Here is a 6,160-nt window from a genome sequence, read left to right as displayed (position 1 = left end):
GCCTAGACCTTGGCTTTCCTGATCAGGAGGCAGACACAGTCGGGGAGAAGTGTTCCGGCTCCATTAATCCTCCAGGTAATGAAGACGCACCCCATCCTCTGGCAACAGGGCAGCCACGGCTGTCAGTGTTCCCTTGATTGGTCAGAATGGATGGCCAGGTATGGTTTAAAACCAGCTGTGGGCTTTGTTTGCAAAGTGAGGTTGGGTTAGTATGTCCTAGTGGCCAGACTCAATTTCTTGGGCTTCTGATCGGGGCTAGATCCTTGGGAAAGCTTTGATTAGGAAAACACTCTGGTGATCAACCAGCTATGAAACAGACACTACATTTAAAGGCGGTGCAAAGTCACCTGACACATGGCGGCTCCCTCGGGCAAGGACCCCGCAGCGCTGGGCAAGGCTGGGGACACAGCGCTACGGAACAGATGGGTCAGGGAAGGTCTGTGGGTCTCCCTCCTGTTCTGCCTGCCCTCGCCCTTCACGGGGCATCGAGGGAGCCTGGCCTCGGTGTCTGGCTGTGGCTCTGAACGAGGGAGGGTGCCAACCAGGCCGGCACCTCGGAACTCGGCAGCCCGGCCAGGTGAGGATGCTGCGCGAGCCGGGTCTCAGAGCCCAGGTGCCCCAGGCAGGAAGTGGAAGCGGGTTGTCCTGGACCAGGTGGGGATGGCGGCTGAGCCAGGGCAGAGTGCAGGGGTCTGGAGGTGCAGGCGCTGAGAGCATCGGCGCCACAGCAGAGACGCTGAGGCCAGCGCCCGAGATGGCAGCCCGGGCAGACTGTGACTTCGTCTGGTCCCCGGCGTCAGTGGGGGGTCACACAGAAGACGGTGAGGGAGAAACGGGGGGCCCAGTCCTGTCACTCTTCAGGGGGAAGACCCCACCCGACCACAGCCTGAAAGTGGATTCTGAGCACAGAGAGGAGGGCACGGCCTCATCTTGGAGACTCCAGCCAGACCCTGCTGACACGTGTGAATTTAAACCCCGCCCCCATCAGGTCAGCCTGTCACCTACCACTCAGGCTGTGCCCCGAGGCTCCGCCAGGTCCAACCGCCTCCTCAAGCTTCACAGGGTTCACGGGGGCCGGGTTAGGGCTCCGAGACCCCCTCACGGCCTCCCTCCGCCCCTCCCCTCCGGGGGTGGGGCCCACAGCCTGGCCTCCCCGTCCCCACCCCCTCCCCACAGTGCCTTTCACCATCCCCTTGAAAACACAGCCGCTCTCCTCTAAGGGGAAATGTTTATGTTTGTCTCTGAGATGACGAAATTTCTTACATAATCTGGGAAAAGACTTGGAATGTTGCTTCTAGAAAGGGGAGAATACAAAGCCTGCCTCGTATTTATTTATTTATTATTTTTTTAATTGAAGTGTAGTTGGTTTACAATGTTGTGTTCATCTCTGGTGCACAGCACAGTGACTCAGTCATGCACATACATATTCCTTTTTATATTCCTTTTCATTATCGGCTCTTATAAGATATTGCATGCAGCCCCCTGGGCTGTACGGTAGGACTCTGTGGTTCATCTATTGCATATATAATAGCATGTATCTGCTATAGCTGCATGTATCTGCTAAGCCCAAGTTCCTGATTTATCCCTCCCCGAAACTTCCCCCTTTGGTAACCATTAATTTGTTTTCTATGTCTGTGAACATGTTTCTGTTTTGTAAAGAAGTTTGTGTGATTTTTCTTCCAGATTCCACATATAAGTGATATCATATGGTATCTTCCTCTGTCTGACTTATTTCATTTAGTATGAAGATCTCCAGGTCCATCAATGTTGCTGCAAATGACATTATTTCATTTTTTATGGCTGAGTAGTATTCCATTGTATAAATATACCGCAACTTCTTTATCCAGTCATCTGTTGACAAACTCTTAAGTTGTTCCCATGCCTTGCTATTGTAAAGCCGGTCTTGTTGAGAAAGGGGTGCCTTGAGCCACCAGGGAGAGATTATGTTTGAGAAGTTAGACTCTGGTGCTGACAGTTGATCGGTCGGAGGAGAGAACCTGAGTGTGGCAGGTCAGGGCCTTTCATCTTTGGGAAGCCATGGCCAGGGCTGCTTCAGTGAGGGTGGGCGGCTCCCAGAGGGACAGCAGGACAGAGATACCCGCCGCAGCCGGTGAGCGGGTCGAGATGACGAGTCTGTTTGAGACTGAGGCTCAGAACCTGTGCAGCCTGCTCGGCCGAGCCTCCCGGTGGCCGTGGAGGGCGGGTGAATTCCTGTCGGTATGCGCTGCAGCACTGGGGGTGGGGGCCTAGGTGAGCAGGATGACTCGTTTCCAGGATCCAAGGGATGGTGAGCAGCTTCGTCCAGACGGAGCGGGGCCTGAGCTCCCAGAGAACCCTCACCATCCCCAGCAGTCCAGACAGATGTCCACTGCCCGCCTCGGACATCCCCATCTGGACGTGATGCGCTGGTGGAGTCTAAGAGAAGCCTGTTTCCAGTTGTCTCTCTGTCCCCTTTGGATTTGTCAGCCAGCCTTGCAGCTTGGGTCTGCAGAGGGCACCTTGCTGCATCCTTACCCCCAGTCCTGGCCCACGGGGCAGGGCAGAGGGGCCTCATGCCACTCTGGAACCCTCTCTGCCCGCACAGAACTGCGCCTTTGCCAAGAAAAGACGTTCAGTTCCGCCTTGCCTCTGACTCTCTAGATGGGAAATGCTGCGCGGCTCCACGGGCGAAGCTCAGCGGTGACAGTGATTCTGCTGACCGTCTGTGCCTGCAGCAGAGAAGGCCGCTGGCCAGCGTCAGCGTGGGGAAGGCCAGGGGCTCCCTCAGGACCTTTCCCAGGGCCTGTCTTAACCTCTGCTTCCTCGTCCCCCCGGTAAAACGGCGGCATGTCGGTCTAGTTCTGCAGAAATTCTCTTTCCCCTGAGACCTGGCAGGCTGGTCTCTGTGCTGTGCTCTCGGACTAGAAGGTGAGGGCAGCAGGGGTCCATCCGGCTGTGTCTGAGTGACAGGAAAGAAGGACGGTGTCCTCTTCACCGCCTGACGGCCGGTACCAAGCACTGGAGCTGCTGGCCACACGTGAGTGGGGCTTCGTTCTCACCGGCTAGCATCTCCATCTGCACCCCTCGCTCCGTCTGTCACTTCCACTGAAATGGAGCAAAACCGCCTTTCCGGCTCAAGGGCCACCCCTCTGTCCAAACCTGACTCCCACCCCCGAGCCCTGGCAGAGCCGGTCGCGACATGCACGTCTTCTCTTCCTGTGTCACTAAACGCCCTCTTTTCATTTCATCCTCCTCAGTATATGGAGTGTCTTTCTCGTCTTTGAAGGACAAACACAGAAAGTAAGCAAACAGGCTAGAAAAGAGACACCTCGCCACCGTCTGCTCCCCGACACCGACACCCTGCGGCGGCTTCTCCCCGCACCAGGTGAAACCCCGCCTCCGCAGCCAGGACGGGCCGCTCACACGTGCATCTGAGCCAGCTCGGAAGTCAGGGCGCCCCCCCCCACTGCCCTGGGGGCTGCCGGCCGCCCGGCGCCCCGTAAACAGAAGGTGCCTGTGGCCGGAGCGCTCACGCTCACAGTGTGGGAGCCCCGTGGTGCGGGAAGTATCCGCCCCCCCAGGCAATCGACTAGCTCTCTGGGTGATGTACATCAAAGAACGCAAGCACCAGAGGAACTGATTGAGTGGTTCCTGGCACAGTTTGATTTGAAACCCCAGGGAACTGAACAAAACCCTCGGCAACTATCCTTTGTGGGCACAATAGATATCCTCTGATGTTAGTTCCTCATGGTCAGCCACAGAATGATTTTTTAAGCTGACAAGTGGAGGTAAATGATTAAAGCTATTGTCACCATCATGTCGAGGTGGCTGCTTTTGCCTCGACCTAAAATGTGGCCTTGTAAACATTCTTCCCTAAGAGTCCAGGGTCAGTGTGACTTACCCAGACCTTTAGCAAACCTCTGTCAGAGGTTAATGACAGGCGAGCCTAGCAAGCTATCTCACTCACAGACAATAGTCACGGATTCTGGACTGAAAATAGTGTTTTTAAAGAACATAACTTTTTGCAGGCACTGAGGAAGGAAGCAAGGGACACTGAAGGGAGTCTGCCTTGAGCACTGAGTGGCAGGGGTGAGGTCTGCGAGGCTGTCGGTTTCTGACTAAAATGCTGTTCAGTTGGTGGCAGCCAAGGTGTTAGAAGGGCCCTCGGGCCAATAAGACTTGCCTGTGACAAGGCACTCAGGACGGCCACAGAGTCAGTGAGGCAGCCCAGGCAGGGAGGGAGCCCCAGGTAAGTGTGAGCCCCCGAGCTGTGTCTGAAATCTAGCAAGTCCCTGCCTAAGACCTGTACCAGACATGCAGTGGAGAGGGGCGGGGACTGGTGGAAAAGAAGGATTGAAAGTTGACAGAACCGAGGTGAGATGGTAGCAATTTCCCACCACAGAGGGCACAGAGATTTGTGGTTTGATTCCAGGTAAGTTGATTGCCTCCTAAGACAAAAATCACTCTGCAGGGTAACGTGAGAAAGGCCAGAGTCTCTGTAATTTATCACTCAGTGCCCGTTCTCAAACATCGTAACAGTAATAACTATAGAAAGCAAAGTGTGACCCAAACTAAGAATGGAAACCAGGTCAACAGAAACTGACACTGAGATGACCCAGATGTTGCAATCAGCAGACAGTGACTGTGAGCGGCTCCTGTTAATAGACTCAGGGACTTGAAAGAAAATACACACACACTGGCAAAGCAGAGATTCTCAGCAGATATGTGGATACTCTTTTTAAAAAGGAACTAAATGGAAAACTGAGAGCTCAAGAAGAACAAAAATTAAATGAAAATTTTACCAGGAAGGTACAACAGAAGATTTGAGAAGAAAAGGGGGAAAAAAAGCCGACTCAAAGATAGATCAATAGAAATGGTCCAAACTGAAGAATAAAATGAAACTGAACAGATTAAAAATATCAAACAGAATCTCAAAGCCACAAGGAAATATCAAGTCTACTAGCATATATAAAAATACATAAAAATTTGAAGAAATAGCCCAAAAGGTCCCCAAAGTTGGTGAAGAACATGATTTATAACCCCATGAAGATCAAGAAACGCTAAGTAGGGTAAATAAATAAATAAACAAATAATAATTGTACCTGGGCACATAGAGGTCAAGTCGCTTCAACCCAAAGAGAAAGAGAAAGTTTTAAAGCATCCAAAAAAATACAACACACTGGACGTAAGAGAAAAAATACACACAGATGAAGGTGGACTTCCCAGCAGGAACAACAAAGGTAAGAGGACAATGGAATACTGAAAGGAATAAGTAGGCAAACCAGAATTCCATACCCAGTGAAAAACGACCCTTCAAAACCGGAGGTGAAATAAAGACATTTCCGGTAAATAAAAATGGAGATACTCTGGCGGCAGCAGACGGCGAAAGAAAGGCTTCAGGATGAAGGAAATTGAGAACAAACCCCGCAGCAAAGAGCACAGACAGGTGATCATGTGGATAAACTGACTCATTAAAGCAAACAAACAAACAAAACACATTTTGGCTTTAACGTTTGTAAAGGGGCACAGACGCAAGTGAGCAGGTGAGTGGAGGCACACTTGCAACTTACTTGTATTTTACACATTTGAATTACTGTGTCCACTTAAGGACAGTCCATCGTCTGAAGAGCAGCCGCGGACAGCAGAGCACAGCAGCGACCCGGCTACCGTGTCAGCAGAGGGATCGGGACGGAGCACTGAGATGCGTCCCGTGAGCCCAAAAGCGGGCAGGCAAGGAGAGATCCAGGAGCAAAACTAGATGAGGCGACCAGAAATCCAGGAGCATGTGGGGGCGGCTAAATCTGACGTATTAATCGTCACATCAAACATAAGTAAACCAAACACTCCACCTAAAAGGTAGAGATTGCCAGGCTGATTAAAAAAAGCAAGACCCAATCAGATGCTCTCAGGAAAAAAAAAAAAGCATTTTAAAAACATGGGCAACATTAAGATAAAAGCAAGTGGAGGAAGAACATATACCATGCATTCCTTTCTTGACTGAAAGGTATTCCATTGTGTGCAATGAATATCAGACCACACCCTGTTTATCCATCACCTGTGGATAGGCACCTTGTTGTTTCCACCTTCCGACTCCTGTGAGTGATGATGCGGTGAACATGTGTGTACAGGCATCTGTTCCCATCCCTGTTTGCAGTTTGTTTGGTAGATACATAGTATTCCA

This window comes from Camelus dromedarius, chromosome 8, assembly GCF_036321535.1.
Source record: "Camelus dromedarius isolate mCamDro1 chromosome 8, mCamDro1.pat, whole genome shotgun sequence".
Lineage (NCBI taxonomy): Eukaryota > Metazoa > Chordata > Mammalia > Artiodactyla > Camelidae > Camelus > Camelus dromedarius.
The sequence above is the reverse complement of the archived record's forward strand: the minus strand, read 5'-3'. Positions refer to the sequence as shown.